This window comes from Agelaius phoeniceus, chromosome 2 (genome assembly GCF_051311805.1).
Source record: "Agelaius phoeniceus isolate bAgePho1 chromosome 2, bAgePho1.hap1, whole genome shotgun sequence".
In the NCBI taxonomy this organism is placed as follows: Eukaryota; Metazoa; Chordata; class Aves; order Passeriformes; family Icteridae; genus Agelaius; species Agelaius phoeniceus.
Window position 1 is genome coordinate 97088322 of NC_135266.1, and position 16293 is coordinate 97104614.

The window sequence follows — 16293 nt, forward strand, 5'->3', positions numbered from 1 at the left end:
ACTGGCAGTGGAGACATGTAGCCACGATCGCCTTGGCCTGTTCGCGGGTCAGATGGAACTGACGAACCAGCCCAGGGGCGTTTTGATGGAATCGCTGGTGGCTGATCTTTGCCTGACCGAACAGATCAGGGGGAGGGGCAGCTTGAACGGGAGCGGCAAGGGCGTCAGCACGCCTGTTGCCCTCCGCAATGAACCCTGGCAAATCGGTGTGAGATCTGACATGCATCACATAATATGGTTGCTCTCGGTGGGAGACTAAATGAATGAGCTTTGAGAGCAAATTGAACAAAGGAATGTTTGATACCTCCTGTAAAATGGCATTCTCAGCTCTGGACACCACACCTGCTACATAAGCCGAATCTGTAACAAGATTGAACGGTTCAGAGAACCTCTCAAAGGCTCTGACGACTGCATCTAACTCAGCAATCTGAGGCGATCCTTCTACCTCAGTGATGTCGGCCTCCCACCGCTGAGTCTGAGGATCCTTCCAAGTCATGACTGACTTGTGGGATGCTCCAGACGCGTCTGTGAAAACTGTCAAAGCCTTCAAAGGGGTCCTACTTTGAACCATTTTGAGAGATAATGTGAATTCTTGGTTGAACAATTTATGGGCCAGCCGATCAACTGCAATTTGGCCGGTGTAGCTGTCCAAAGCGAATTGGAGCATTTCGTTGGTCTCAAGGAGGTGATCAAGCATTTTTCTTTTTAAATGGCCCGAATCGAATTTTAATGGAATGTGAATGCACGCAAAATCCACACCTGCCAGCTCCCTGATCCGCGATCTGGCCTTTCGGATCAGTTCTGCCACCAGCTCGGCGGGCTGTGTCATCCTCTTGGACCTGTGATGGCTGAGGAATACCCACTCTATGATTAAGAGGGGATCCCCCGAGCCCCGGTCCTTGCCTTTGATGGTATTGTCCCATTGAAAAATCACCCCATGGAGGTGTGGCAGTTTACCCAAGATAATGAATTTAAATGGCAGACCCGGATGGCATCTGTGGGCCTGCCTGGCCGAGATGGAATTTTGGATTTTCTCCAGCGCTGCCTGGGCCTCTGGAGTAAGGGACCTTGGAGAACTAAGCTCCTCTCCCCCTTTCAATAAATTGAAAAGGGGGGCTAGGTCTTCAGTTGGAATACCTAGCCAAGGCCTTACCCAGTTCAAAGACCCACACAGCTGGTGGACATCCGCCAGGTTTTTTATGTTGGTTTTTATGGCCAATTTTTGCGGAACAACGGTCCGCTTTGTTATCTCAAGACCCAGGTACTTCCAGGGTGGCATCCATTGAATCTTTTCGTGCTGAAGCTCGAACCCTGCACCAATCAACACATCGGTTGTCAGGTCAAGCGCGTGGGTAAGTAGGTCGCTGGTCGGGGCACACACCAATATATCATCCATATAGTGATATATGATGGTGTCTTTGGTGGCTGCACGTATCGGGGACAGCAAGGAAGCGACGTAACATTGACAGATCACTGGGCTGTTCTTCATGCCTCTTGGAAGGACCCGCCAATGGTAGCGCTTGCTTGGGGCTTCACGGTTGATGGAGGGAACCGTGAAGGCGAAACGTGGAGCATCGTCCGGGTGTAGAGGAATTTGGAAGAAACAATCTTTTATGTCGATGACCGCCAAATTCCAATTTTGGGGGAGCATTGTGGGGGACGGCATCCCTGGTTGGAGAGGCCCCATATCTTCAATGATGTTATTAATTTGGCGGAGGTCGTGAAGGAGCCGCCACTTGTCCTTGTTGGGCTTTTTGATTACGAACACTGGGGAGTTCCATGGAGACGTGGTCTCCACCAGGTTGCCCTTAAGTAGCTGCTCCTTAACGAGCTCGTTGAGCGCCGCCAATTTTTGTTTGTTGAGCGGCCACTGCACTACCTGTACTGGTTTGTCTGATTTCCAATTCAGCTTCCAGGTAGGGCGCTCGTCAGTGGCCGCTGCCCGAAAAACCTGGGGAGCCGCTGGGAGGTCAATTCGGGCTCCCCATTGGGCTAGGAGGTCTCTCCCCCACAGGGGTTCCGCATAGTCCAAAATGAATGGGCGTACTGAGGCCAATTGCCCATCCGGCCCCGTAATTTGTACAACGCTCTTCGATTGTCTTGCCAATTGCAAGCCCCCTACACCACGAACGTGCCCTGGCGCGTTTTGCAACTCCCAATGTGACGGCCATTCCCGGGAGGGAATGATCATCACATCTGCCCCGGTGTCCAACAAGCCCTGAAGGGGCTTGCCCTCTCCCCCCTTTGAGATATAACAATTGAGATGGGGTCTTTCCCGCCCCAGGACTTGGGCCCACGCGACAGTTGGATTAGCGATCTCCTCTGGTGGATGTCCAATGGCCCAAGTCATCTCAGGAACAGGGATCGCTTGTGCGACCACCTGTCCTTTGGGCAGGAAAATGGGGGGTTGGACACAGTGCAGCCCCACGGCGAACTGTCCCGGGTCCGATGGCAGGAGACCCGGGATTATGTTCACCTCGTGTGGTGTGTGTTTAGTGTCCCCGACAACGACGTACTTACACCTTATCTCGCCCCCAGTTACCTGGGCACTCTGGGTCAACTGACACGAGTCGAAAGTTGGAGTCCTTAAGGTGGAGAGGCTCCGTCAGCTGCAACCTGAAGGGTCCAAAGGCAGAAAAGGTGGTTTGAGTCGGTGTCGGTCTAGGAATGTAGGTAGAAGTCAAATCTGGTGTAAAAGAGTCACATTCGGCAGACGGCGGTCCCTGATTTCCCCCCTCCCTGTGTGCTGTCACGCGTCCTGCCTTATTTTTGTCTTTGCGCAGGGGGGAGCTGCGCTGGGATGTTAGTTTTTTGGCGGGACTGCCCCCTTTTGTCCCTGCCCCCTCTTGAATTCATAAAACTCCCGCCTCAGCGGGCAATTGGGCATCCAGTGCCCGAGTTTGCCACACAGATGGCATGGGGCGTTGGTAGTTGAAGATCCAGGAGTGGATGGACGTCCAGCGGCTCCGACGAAGGCTTCTTCCGTAGGCTCCGTGGCGACGCCGACTCGGGGCGGTGGTGTTTTCCTCCTCTCTCCCTCCCTAGATGGTACGGCTCGGACCTTCCGGACGCAGACCTCGATCAAGTCGTGCAGCAAGGGGGGCGGGTGCACCGGGAGGCTGAGGATGGCGTCTCGGCATACGCTGTTACAATTGGACGCCGCCACCTCCTTGATTATGTGCTCCCGGGCCACTTCGTCCTCCACTTGCTCCTCGACCGCCTTTCTCAGCTTTTCTATGAAATTGAGGAATGGTTCCTCCGCGCCCTGGAAGATCCTAGCAAAAGGGAAAAGAGGGGCCGCCCCCGGCAACGCCGGGAAAGCCTTCTCGGCCGCCCGAGCCGACTCCTGGAGTGCCTCCCGGGGTATGGTACTCGCCTGCGAGTACCCATCTGCCCAGGCCCCGGTCCCCAAGAGCTGGTCGATGGCCAGGACATTGCCCATGAGGTCCACCCCAGTATGGGGCTGACCCCACAGGCCTGGGAGAGCCTCTGTCACTCCCCTCTTCCAGGCCGCCTCCCACAAGGCCCGCTCGCTGGGATTGAGCAGGCACTTGAAGAGGCGCCGGATGTCATAGGGGGTGACATCGGCCTCAGAGAGTGTTGCCTGCAACACTCCCTGGAAATATTCACTGTCCCGGCCATATTCTTTTTGCGCTTTGACCAGCTCTTTTATCTGCGCATGATTGAGGGGGACCCACTGTCGGCGCACCCCACCATCCCCCTCATGGTGGTAAATGACCGGGGCTGCGGATGGTATGGCAGCAGGCCCCGGTCCCCGACCCCCCCCCCCCCCCCCGGACCCCGAAGCGTGGGAACTGGAAGGAGGAGCGTGGGAACCGGAAGAGAGGGAGGCAGGGGCGTGACTGGGAACCTGGGCAGGGAGGTCCGATGTTGAGGGACCCTCCCAGGAGGTGGAGTCAAGGGGTGGGACACACTGATTGGCAGGGGGTGGAGCAACGGGGGGTGGAGCAATGGGAGGTGGTCTGGGAGGGACCATGGGAGGAGCCACGGTGGGAAACGGGGGAGGAGAGATGGGTGGGTAGGTGGGAGGAGGAGTGGGAGGTACTGAGGGAAGGGAGGGGTCTGGGAAGGCAGGGGAGGGGTCTGGGAAGGAGGAGGGACTGGAAAAGGGGCAGGATGAAGAGGCGGGACATTGGGAGTGGCTGAGCGGCAGGAAGGGGTTGGGATTTGGTATGAAGGGGTTCTGGGAAGAAGGAGAAGGGGGTTTTCCCACCAACTCAGCCATGCGGTCGCCTCCATCTTGGGCTCCCTGGGAGCCATTTTGAGTCATTGGAGGCAACCGGGGATAAACTGGGGATTTTGCAACTGGGGGACGCGAACAAGGGGGTTTAGAGACTGGGGATTTCGGGACGGGAACAGGGGAAGCAGGAGAAGGTGAGGAGCCCCTAGGAGTCTGGCCAGGACTCCTAGGGCAGAGGGACGGAGGATTCCGAAGGGGGCCAGGGGACGGCTGAACCTCCTGCGCCTGGCTGGAAGGGCGAGCTGCGCCCTTCAGAATCCCCGATTTGCTTTTAGGGTGACGGGAAGGAGGGTTAGGGGTAGAGGGAGCCGAACTTGAACTGGGGTTATAACTAAACGTAACTCTTGGTCTCTCTGAGTCCCCTTTTGCTCTCAAAATGTTTTTAACTTGAGATGATAAAAATGCCAATTGTGAGAGCGAGGCATCCCCTGACTTAACCAACTCCGAGAGTCTCTTAGAGACTCTCCGCCAAAAGGATCTTTGATTAAGGCGGGGGAGACCTCGGGGTCCATCTAATTAACTTCTTAACTTCTTTTTTATCAAACAAAACACCCCCCCCAACAAGGAAACCCGCAACTTGGAAAAAGAGCCCTTTCTGGGCTGCTGAGAGCTTAGCACCCATAACTCTAAGATGTTAAAAGTCAGCAGCCGCAGCTAAACCCTCTCCGCACCAGCTAAGGAAAACGAAAAAGTGAAAAGGGTGTCACCCACCGGCCCCTGTCTGGATACCAAAGGGATGGTGACGAAACACCGGGGGGAAAGAAAGGTGACAGGGAGAGCGACGGAACACTCACCAGTCCGGGGGGTGACAAACGGAAAACCGGGGCGGAGAAGGTCCTGCAGCAAGGACGACTCCGGGTGCTGGAGCTGCCATCCGGGGTCCCCGGGGAGCGCTGCCTCAGGAGTGAGGTCTGCTCAACCTTGGGGTAGTTCCGCGTCCAAGTGGATTTAAAATCCCGCCCGTGGGGTCCGCGCGCCGATGGTCCAAGCTCTACTGACCCTCAACGCCGGTCAGGAGCTGTCCGGAGAGGGGCCCCACGTTGGGCACCAGAACTGGAGCAGTGGCCGGATGATAAAGGTGCCCAGGCTAGGGAAGCAAGTGTCCAGCCAGCCTCCAGCCGATCGAGCACTGCCCAGGCGTGAAACCCAGGCCCTGTGCTCAAGCGATGGTATGCTTCAGGGCAGATGGCCGCGGGTAGTAACTCCAAAGCTGCAGGTTGTGAAAGAAAGGGCGACTCAGATCTTCTGGGGGTAGGAGGTTTTATTGGAAGGGGTGGCGCTGGGTTGGGGAGCAGAAGTCTGAGCCCTGAGGCAAGGAAAAGCCTCAGGTTTTATAGAGGATAGGCGTGGTTGGGAACAACAAATCGGGAGAGGGGTACAAAAGATACATTGAAGATTGATAACATAAACAACCAACGGGAGACAGTTGCGGGTGGGGCCCTGGCCCCTGAACCAATCACCCAACACCCCAGACAGAAGCTTCTGGAAAAAGAGGCAGGGGTGCTGGATGACTGGCAGGCGGCCAGGGGAGGGGAACAAACGAGATACATTGGGGTAACCAGGACAACGTGGGAGGGGTACAGGGATTGACACTTACTGGAAACGAGGGGTACAGGGACTGACACTTACTAGAAACTTCGGGCAGAACCATTAAAACAACAACGGGGGGAGAACTGAACAAACATAGAACAAACCACAACATTCGACAACTCCATAGAGAGAGTACAAGACCTTTGTATTCCCTTCAGCCACATTCTAGAAAATCACAAGTTTAGCTATGTCAGCCAAGTGCTGGGTTTTGGATGTATAATGTATGTGTTTGTAGAGTTAGAATATATATTAGTTTTATCGTCAGTAAGCTGACGATATGGGGATAAGGGGTGGAATGTCCTAGGTTGACTATATGATGCTTTTATCCCCAATCATCTTGTTCTTTATGCTGAATAATAAGTTTTGCACCTTTAAGGCGTTTTCCAGAGAGTGAAGGGGACAGAGAAGAAGCGCACAGTTTGTTTTCACACACTGCACTCACCCCTCCACATTCCTGCTCCTGGACTGTGTTGTCTGCAGATGGACAGACAGCGGGACAGAGCTCTCCTTTGCTTTTAGTTAGTTTAGCTAGCTGAGGCAAAGAAGTTCCCTGGACTGTGGGGTTTTTTCCTTTTTCTTTGGACCTGTTCAAACCTGCTCTGGATTGAACATCCAGAAGAGCACCGGCAGCTCACACCTGTGGCCCACCCTGCCGGGCCTGGCCTGTGACATTTCCAGCACCGGATGGACAGATAAGAGACTGAGTGAGCTGAACTGCAATCTGGGGAGGGGATTTTCTCAATTTGTCATCTCTTTTGGAGCAGCAGGGTGTTTTATTGTTTAATATTGTTTAGGTTTTATTCCACTTTTCTCCAAGGAGGTATTTTCTCCTGGACCAGTTGGGGGGAGGGGCTGATTGAATCTGCTTTCCTAGAGGAGCCCCTTCAGGGGTTCTCTCCCAAATCTGCCCTGAATCAGGACAAATACATTTTTTGGCGCCCAATGCGTGGCCCGAGAAAATGGAAAAAAGCTCTATTGATTGCATGTTGCTTGTTCTTGCTCTGTAGTGAGTTAAAGCAGTCAGTAGCCATTTTGATTGAAATTGTAATGTCTGTTGGGGTGGAGGCCTTCAAGTGATTCTGGTCTCTAGACCTTTTTGAGGTTTCAATACCTTTCTGATCACTAGGATTATTGTCTATAACACATAATTTTTACAGTAGAGGGGCACAGATTGGAATAGCTATTGTGCTGGCCTTGGTGATAATGATTTACAAAGATACTGGAGTCTGTTTACGATATGTATGGTTTATGGTTTCTTCATCCTACCCTGCATCCCAGTTCCAGTAGTATGTTTTTGGAATTTATTAGTCATTGCACCCAGTTTGTTAGAGGAGGAGCAGGGAATGAGGCTTTCCAGCCTTTCCTTTCCTTCTTCTCCTTTGAATCTGTTATGTCACTTTTTGAGAATGTTCAGTTTCCCTTGAATGTTAAAGAGACCATCTTTCTGGTATTTAATCTGGTAAGCTTCCTCTCCATGGTCTGCAGCTTCTCTAGAATGAGGAATGAGATATCCAGAGGAGCTGATGAGACCCCTGACCCAGAAGCAGATGCAGGTGTGGAAAATCCTGAAAGTCCTGAGTGGTGTGGAGAATGGGAAAATATAGGCCAAACCCTGAAGGAATTTCCTGATCCTTTAGACTGGGATTTTACACATGAATGAATTCAGAACCCAGCTGAGGTGGGGAAATACCTGAAAGAGAAGTGCCATGATGATTCTAAAGAGAAAAGGCTCATTGCAATAAGTTGGGATCTGGCCTATGCTTATCACACTCTGTTAGATACTGTAGGGCAGCAGACAGAGGTAGCGGGGCAGGGAGATAAAGCAGCAGCTACCGCAGTCAGGCTGCAGCCAACACCCCAGGCTCAAAGCCAGCAGCTAAACCAGATAGTGAGCCTAAGACACTGGCAGTTGCTGCAGGAAAAAGCAAACAAGCAAAACCAATCATCCAGTGACCAACGATGACCCAGGGGAAGGACCCTCAACACCAACTGATACAAAAGCCAAAGTTAACGCAACTGACATAGCATCAGAAGCCACTATTGAGTCCTATTCCCTGAAGGACCTTCATGGCCTAAGGAAGAATTACACTCGAAGACCTGATGAATCTATAATTAGTTGGTTAGTCCATCTCTGGGATGCTGCAGGTGAGGCTACAGTTTTGGACGGTAGTGAAGCGAGGCATTTGGGATCCCTGTCACATGATCCTGTCATCGACCAAGGAAAGATGAGGGGGGTTAACCCTCACAGCCTCTGGGCACGAGTCCTGGGAAGATACCGGTGTGCAGACGATCCCCGTATGCAGCAAACCCAGTGGAAGACCATAGAACAACGGGTTCAATGCTTGGGGGAAACGGCAGTGGCAGAGATTGTCTTCTCAGATGACATATACACTGTAAATCCAGACTTGGTACGATGCACATCTGTGATGTGGTGAAAACTTGTACAACTTGGGCCACAAGAATACGCTTCTGCTTTAGTAAAAATAAAGCAAGATGAGAGGGTGAAGGATACTGTGCTTGATATGGCAAAGAAGCTCCGAGCATATGCAAATGCTGTACATGGCCCAACACATGCCAGAATTGCAGCGGTGGAAACACGTCTGCAGAAATTTGAATGGTATGAATAGAAAAGCTGCCCATTTTTCTAAAAGATTGCAGAGTTCACAGGCTGGGCTAGTTGCTGCCAGGGTGGAGTTCTAACTGTTTGTTATTGTCATCACCTGTCTTTTTTGTTAACTACCTGTCGTTGATGATTAAGAATTCCCCCTTAACTGGCCGTCACCCTGCTGCTTCCTGGAGAATGACACCCAGATGGTGAAGAGGAGGAGACCTTGGAGTTAGCATGCAAATGACCTCGGAACCAGCATGCAATTGGACAAGCCCCTCACCAAACCTAACCAAAAACCCCTCAAAACAACAAGCCAACACAGAATGGACGAATCAAAGTGATGTCTAGACGTGAAGATCAGAGGATCTAGTATCTGCTAAGACCCTTTTTACCCCTCACCCTAACCTAAAAGGATGTTAGCTAGACAGAGGACCTCAAATGTTAAAGCAGAAAATTAGGGACTCTCCGGATGCTCTTGTGAGGACAGAACCCCCAGCTCTGCCCACAGACCAGTGGACAAAGCTGCACTCTTCCTCCTCCTCTGAGTCACTCCTGGGAGCAGCGGTGGTGTGAGTGTGGACCTATTGATTCTTCCCACCTGATCACTTTTAATAAATGCATTAAAAAGGAGAAAGGTCCCCTGCCCATGTGTGTTTATTTCAGCTGGGGACTCATCTGGGATAGCCACGCCCAAAGAGGACACCAGGAATGGCCATCTTGAACCTCCAGGACAGCTGGTTATCAGGACCAAAGAAGATCAGCTTGGGACGAGTGACGTGGAGGAGTGACAGACTGGTGAGAAGTGTCCGGTGGCGGGAGTAGGGGGCAAGTGAGTGTGTGTGAGTGAGATGGGGGCCAGCAGCTTTGACCCTTGGAGCAAGTGTGGACCTCCTAGTACCGTGGTTCCAGACTCCTGCGAGGGAGCTGGCTGGCAGTGGGGGGAAGTGAGTGGAATCAGTGTGAGTGAGTCACCTCCTAAGGGGAAAAGAGGGCCCCCCTCCAGGCATGCAGAGGAAATAGTGTATGAGTGGCATGCACCCCAAAAGTCCTGACAGAGGGAAGTCAGGCAGATTGCAAATCCCGAGAAGGATTCAGGCAAGCTCAAAAGTCCTGCAGGCAAATTAAGTCCAGACAAAGGGGTCAGGCATGAATCGCAGCGAAGGAGGCTGGAGTTTGTTTTTAAGTCCTGACAAAGGGATCAGGCACGAACCCCGGCAAAGGAGGATGGGGTCTCATGTTTTTAAGTCCTGATACATAAGTCCTAGCATTTGGGGAAGTTAGACAACCTAGAGATCAGGCAGTGTTTTTTGTGTAAAGTCCTGAGGGGTCAGGCAAATCTGAAGTGCGGATGAGGAGGCTGGAACTCCTCAAATAGGATTTTTTGTTGAGATTACTTGTCAGTACTTTTTTTTGAGTAAAGGCAACTTTGTGATTTATTTCTGTTGAGACCTGAGAAAATGGGAGGATGTAATAGTAAGAAGAGAGGTGAGAGATTGAAGAATATACCCCCCCACAGTCCCTTAGGTGAACTGCTAGAGAGATGGGATTCTATAGAGGCCACAGAGGGATGGATAAGGTTAAGATGATTCACTACTGTATAGAAATCTGGCCAGGGTAAGATGCGCAAGGAGGATGGCTGTGGTGTGGGACGAAAGACAAGTGGATGTGTCAACAATTGAGTTACTATCTGTTGCAGTAATTTTGTGAAGCAATATCCTGTTTTAGCTATCCCAGTTTCCCAGGTGTGCCAACCTCTCCCTTCCCCTCCCCCTTGCCACCTTGCTAAGTGCTGTCTGTCAATGTTAACATTCCAGCAAGGGCGTCGTCTGGTTGGTCAAGTTCAAAAGATGCTTCTCAGCCCTGGGGTCATTGGCCAGTCTAGGTGTCATCGTCCCCTGAGACTGCCCCCCGTTCCACCTGGTTGGTGGCAGGCACACCTACCCCTTCCCCTCCCCCTTTCCCCGGGCTTAAAAAGACATGGGACCATGCGGTCGGCATTCTGTTGGAGCTGTTACCAAGATTCGGAGATCTGTGACCCTGGAATAAAAGTCTGGGTTAACCCTCTGGCAGAATCCGTCTCCTTTTCCTCTTCACCTCACCTAAAGCCTTTCCATTAGAGGTAAAAACTGAATTCCTGCTTGCCTGGACTTGTTCCAAGTGCCTAGCTGCAACATACAGCAAGCCAGGGGTGTCTCTGTGGTCTCTGAAAACACCACATTTGCCACCTCTGGTCAAGCAGCAAGGGCCAGAAGAGCCCAGGTATGTTCCACCCGGTAATATTGGGATCATATTCCAATGTTTGGCGCCCAACGGGAGGCTGATCAAATCAAATAGCTGATCAAATAGCCCCAAGAATCATCTCAGAACCTCGGAAAGACTTTAGGCAGCTGAGCATCCACTGGAAGAGCTTTGACTGCATTGCTCTCAGCAGAGACTTTGGGACTGAACCCACAAGAAGTCTCGCGGACTGCTCTGTGCCTCTAGAAAGTGCTGCTCCTTTCTGGTGAGCAAATTTTCCAGAGGAGAATAGGGGAGCCCCCCCTGCCCGTGGGGTCCTGTTCAAGTGAAGAGACTTATCCTGCCAGACCATCTAGCACCAGCTTCGATTTCGGTGAGTATTTCTGCTCCTTGTTGGGGGGGAAGCTCCACTTACAGTCTCTGCTGTGAGTTCTGTTCTTTTTCGCTCTTGCATAATAGGCCGCGTAGCCCTGCGGAGCGGGAGCGATTGCGTTCTAGGCTTTAGCTCACTGCGGCGTGGCTTTGCCGTTTTTGGATTTGGCGGCGCCAGCTCAGAGGAGCGGGAGAGCTCTCCCTGCCCCTCCCCCCAGCTTGGCAGCGCAGCATGCTCGGCTCTCTCGGCGGGGGGGGCTGCTCTCTCTCGGTGTGGGGGGTGGGGGGGGGGGGTCTCTACACACGGCCCAGGGTGGGGCTGCTCTCTCTCGGTGTGGGGGGGGGCTGCTCTGTCTCAGCGCAGCGGGGCGGGTGCTGATTCCCTGCTGCTGCCAGCAGCATTTTTAAAAGCACTATAAGCAGCTGCATTGTGAAAGGCTATCGTCTGCTCATTATGGCTTCTTAACCATGATTTTTTTAGAAATCGGTAGCTGATTCGGCTTTGTTTTCGGTTGGCAGGAGTTTGTACTGTGCCTTTTACATCTAAAATGGGCTCGAAGTTAAGCACAGCACAAAAAGGAGTGTGTTATCATATTGTTGGAATTTTAGTCAGTGGAAATGTAAAGTTCTCTAAAGGAAAATTGAAACAGTTTATAAGGTGGCTTTTTCTACACTTCCCACAAATTTCTCCTGAAGAAGTCCACAATATTCAATTTTGGGATAAAGTAGGGCATGAATTGATAACCTTGGGACAGTCTGGGAACACATCTTCAGCTAAATTTGTGTTCTGGAGTTTACAAGTTCGAACAGCCTTGCTCAAACAAAGGGAATTGAAGAAAAAGCCAAATATCAAGGAATGTACCTCTACTCTCCCTGTTTCTCCCCCCCCCCCCCCAGCCCTAAACCCTGTACCCCAAAACTTGGTATTTTAAAGAGAGCACACTGTGCTCAAGCTCTGGGAAGTCAACTCCCTGAGCGCTTTAAAATGCCTCAGTTCCTTTGCCCACAACGTCCTGGCCAGACCTCATGGAACCTTTCCCAAGACCCTGCATCCCCTGCTCTGAAACCCAGAGCACGTGTTAGCTTTTCAGAGAGCAGTGATGCCCAAAATGGCCCCCAGTCCCTAGGGGGTCAACAAGATGGAGGATGCCACGTGTCACCATCCCATACCTGGTCTCCTTCTTCCCAAGATCCTCTTAAGCATCCCAAAATTCCTTCCCCATCCCCCTCCCCTCCTGCTCCTCATGACACCTTCCCTCCCCTCCCCTTACCTGCTGTACCCTCAGCTCCACCCCTCTACTCCTCTCAGGGGGCGTCTGCTGACGGGATGTCACCAGGTGTCCCCGCCCCCTGCCAGCCCCCTGTCCCCACCCCCTGTACCCATGGTATCCCCGCCCCTTGCCAGCCCCCCTGTCTCCGCCCCCTGTTCCCACAGTATCCCTGCCCCTTGCCAGCCCCCTGTCTCCACCCCCTGTGCCCATTGTGTCCCCGCCCCCTCCTCGGGTTCCCACGGTGGGGACACACCCACTGCATGTCCCCACTGCTGTTATCTGTTATCCCAATGCTTCTGATTCAAAGGATATGGAGCAGGGAACAGCAGACCCAATACAGGGTCCCACTCTGTCATTTGCTCCTGTTACGTATCAGCCTGCAGCACAAGGAGGAGCAGCCCCCGCTGCTAATTGGAGCTCTTTTGGATGACAATTGATTAAAGCAGTCTGTAAATCCCACAAGGAGTATGGCCCACACAGCCCATATTTCCGTGGCCTTTTAAATTCTGAACTGAGTAGGACTGTAGTAGTCCCACATGATTTAAAACAGCTTTTTTCGTGTCTCATGACCTCTGCAGAATTCAAATTATGGGAATTAGCTTGGAAACAACTGCTAAAAGAAGCTCTCCCAGGCTTGCATGCTGATCCAAACACAGCGAAAGATGCCAATGGCATGCCAATTACCATTGAGCATCTCTCTGGTGAAGGCCAATGGTCTTTACTCTCAATCCAAGCTACCGTAATTCCTGTAGAAACACTTGAGAAAGTCAAAGAAGCAGCTGAAAAAGCATTCTTTTCCCTCCAACCTGAGGGGCCTTTGAGCCTTTTAGTAAAATCAAGCAGATACCATCAAACCCTTTTTTGAAATTTGTAGACAGTTTAACTAGAGCTATTGAAATCCAAGTTAAAAAAGAGAATGCAAGGGAAGAGGTTTTAGAGGACATGGCATTTATAAATGCAAACGAACAGTGTCGAGCGGCAATTTTGAGCCTTCCTCTAGAACCACCCCCTACACTAAAAGATATGCTTCTAGTCTGTAACAGGAAAGTGCCTCTGATGAATTTGGCTGAAGACACCAGACAAAGGCTGCTGCTAAGACTACCTCAGCGTGTCGCCATTGCCAGCCCTGAACACATTCCCTCAGCACAGCAGCACACTGGACAGCAGCGAAGACCAGCAATAGTTGACCCCACAATGCCATGCCTGCTTTGCAATAACCTTGGGCACTGGAGTAGCCAGTGCCCCCTAAAAAGGCAATTTGATTAATTTAGAAATGGCAGGGGAGAAGAACTGCAAGCACTCCCTGGGGGTCAACAACAACAAAAAAACTGAATGGGGAGTGCCAGCCTGCCAGGTGTGCAGACACAAAAAGAGCAGGCCAAGGGAATAAGGGAAGCAAAATAAACCAAGTGCGCAGTAATATTACTATTTCTGTAAGTGAAGCAGATGCTTCAAAGACCACTGAAGCAGATGCTTCAAAGACCAGGTCTGCTGGTTCATTGTTGAAAGTGAAACAAAATTACCTTTGTTATGATTTAGGTGAACCTATCTTAACCATGTCTTCTGTCAATGAGCCTTACAGGTTGCAGCTGAAAGAATCACTCCACCTGAAAGACACTGACTGGCATTTTATATCTGTCAATCCAGAACAGAAGGGTACTTGGCACCAAATTCGTTGTAAGTACATTGTTACTGGGGACACCAAACACACACCACAAGAGATCAAAATTGCTCCAGGAATGACAACATCAGATCCTGAGCAAATCATTCTTGGGCTGCACTTTTTCCACCTACCCCTGTTTCTTCCCAAAGGACAAATTGTTGCACAAGCTATCCCTGTGCCGTGTTTACCTGAAAGCACTGAAAAACCAGGGCCCTCAGTCGCCCGGGTCCAAGTTATTGGGAAAGACAAACCTAAAATCTGGTGTAATGTCAGTGGGGGTGGGGAGTCAAAACGCATTGAGATGCTTGATCACGGGTGTAGACTGCACAGTGATCCCAGTACAAGACTGGCCAGCACATTGGCTTTTGCAAAACATGGCTGGTCACATTCGAGGTGTAGGGGGCCTGCAATTGGTGAGACAATCCAAGAGCGTCATCCAAATCGAGGGACCAAACGGACAATTGGCAAATATCTGTCCATTTGTGTTAGATTATTCAGAACCATTGTTAGGGAGAGATTTAATGGCCCAGAGGGCTGTCAGAATTGATATTCCAGACTGTCCACAGCATTTTTGTACAGCGGTCATTGAACAGCGCCCCACCCAAAAACTGAAGTGGAAAACAGACAAACCAGTTGAAGTGAAACAGTGGCTGCTCTGTAAACAAAAAATCAAGGCACTCGAGGAGCTAGTGGAAGAGCAACTGAAAAAATGTTACATTGTGGAGACCACGTCCTCGTGGAACTCTCCAGAGTTTGTCATCCAGAAGGCCGACAAAGAGAGATGGCAGCTCCTCCACGACCTCTGACAAATTAATAATGTCATTGAAGATATGGGCTCTCCCCAACCTGGTATGCCATCCCCAACAATGCTTTCCCAGGATTGGAAATTAGCTATTATTGATATAAAAGATTGGTTTTTTCCAAATTCCCCTACACCCTGATGATGCACCGTGTTTCACATTCTCGGTCCCCACCATCAACATGGAAGCCCTTATGAAAAGGTACCATTGGACAGTTCTTCCTCAGGGCCTAAAGGTTTTGCCTGCTATCTGCCAGTGGTATGTCTCTTCCCTGCTTTCCCCAGTGCGTGCAGCTGCAGGAAAGGCCATCATCTATCATTATATGCATGATATCCTTATGTGTGCCCCCAATGATGATTTACTCACACATGTGCTTGACCTAACAATCGATGCATTGATTGTTGCAGGGTTCGAGCTCCAGGAAAAGAAAATTCAAAATATGCCACCTTGGAAATATTTGGGCTTAGAAATTGGAAATAGGACCATTGTTCCTCAAAAACTAGAAATCAATCCAAAGATCAAGACCCTTGCGGATGTCCACAAGTTGTGTGGATCTTTAAATTGGGTAAGGCTTGGTCTGACTAACTAAGACCTTGCCCGTCTTTTCAATTTATTGAAAGGGGGAAAGGACCCGGGTGCTCCTAGGTCTATTACCCCAGAGGTACAGAAAGCTCTAGAAAAGGTTCAGATTGCAATGTCCACAAGACAGGCCAACCGATGTTGGCCTGACCTGCCATTCAAATGTATCATCTTAGGTAAGTTGCCACACCTACATGGAATCATTTTCCAGTGGGAGGAAAAACAAACACCTAAGGCAAAGGAAACGCCTAAGAAGGGCCAGGACCAGAGGGACCCTCTCTTTATCATAGAATGGGTTTTCCTCAGTGTCCTGGGTTGACTATGTGATGCTTTTATCCCCAATCGTCTCATTCTGTTTATGTTGAATAATAAGTTTTGCACCTTTAAGAGTGTTCCAGAGAGTGAAGGGGGGGGAGAGAAGAAGCGGCATTTTTTTTTCAGACACTGTACTCACTCCTCCACATTCCTGCTCCTGGACTGTTGTTGTCTGCAGATGGACAGACAGCGGGACAGAGCTCTCTTTTGCTTTTAGTTAGTTTTAGCTAGCTGAGGCAAAGAAGTTTCCTGGACTTTTGTTTTTTTCCCTTTTCCTTGGACCTCTTGAAACCTGCTCTGGACTGAACACCCAGGGAAGCACCGGGAGCTGAACTGCAACCCGGGGAGGGACTTTCTCAGTTTGTCATCTCTTTTGGAGTGGCAAGGGATTTTATTGTTTGATATTGTTTAGGTTTTATTGTTTAATAAACAGGTTTTTTCCACCTTTCTCCAAGGAGGTATTTTCGCCCGGACCAGTTGGAGGGAGGGGCCGATTGGATCTGCTTTCCTACCAGAGCTCCTTTGGGGTATTCTCTTCCAAATTTGCTCTAAACCTGGACACTCAGTCACAAAAGGTCAAAGAGAATGACAAAGCC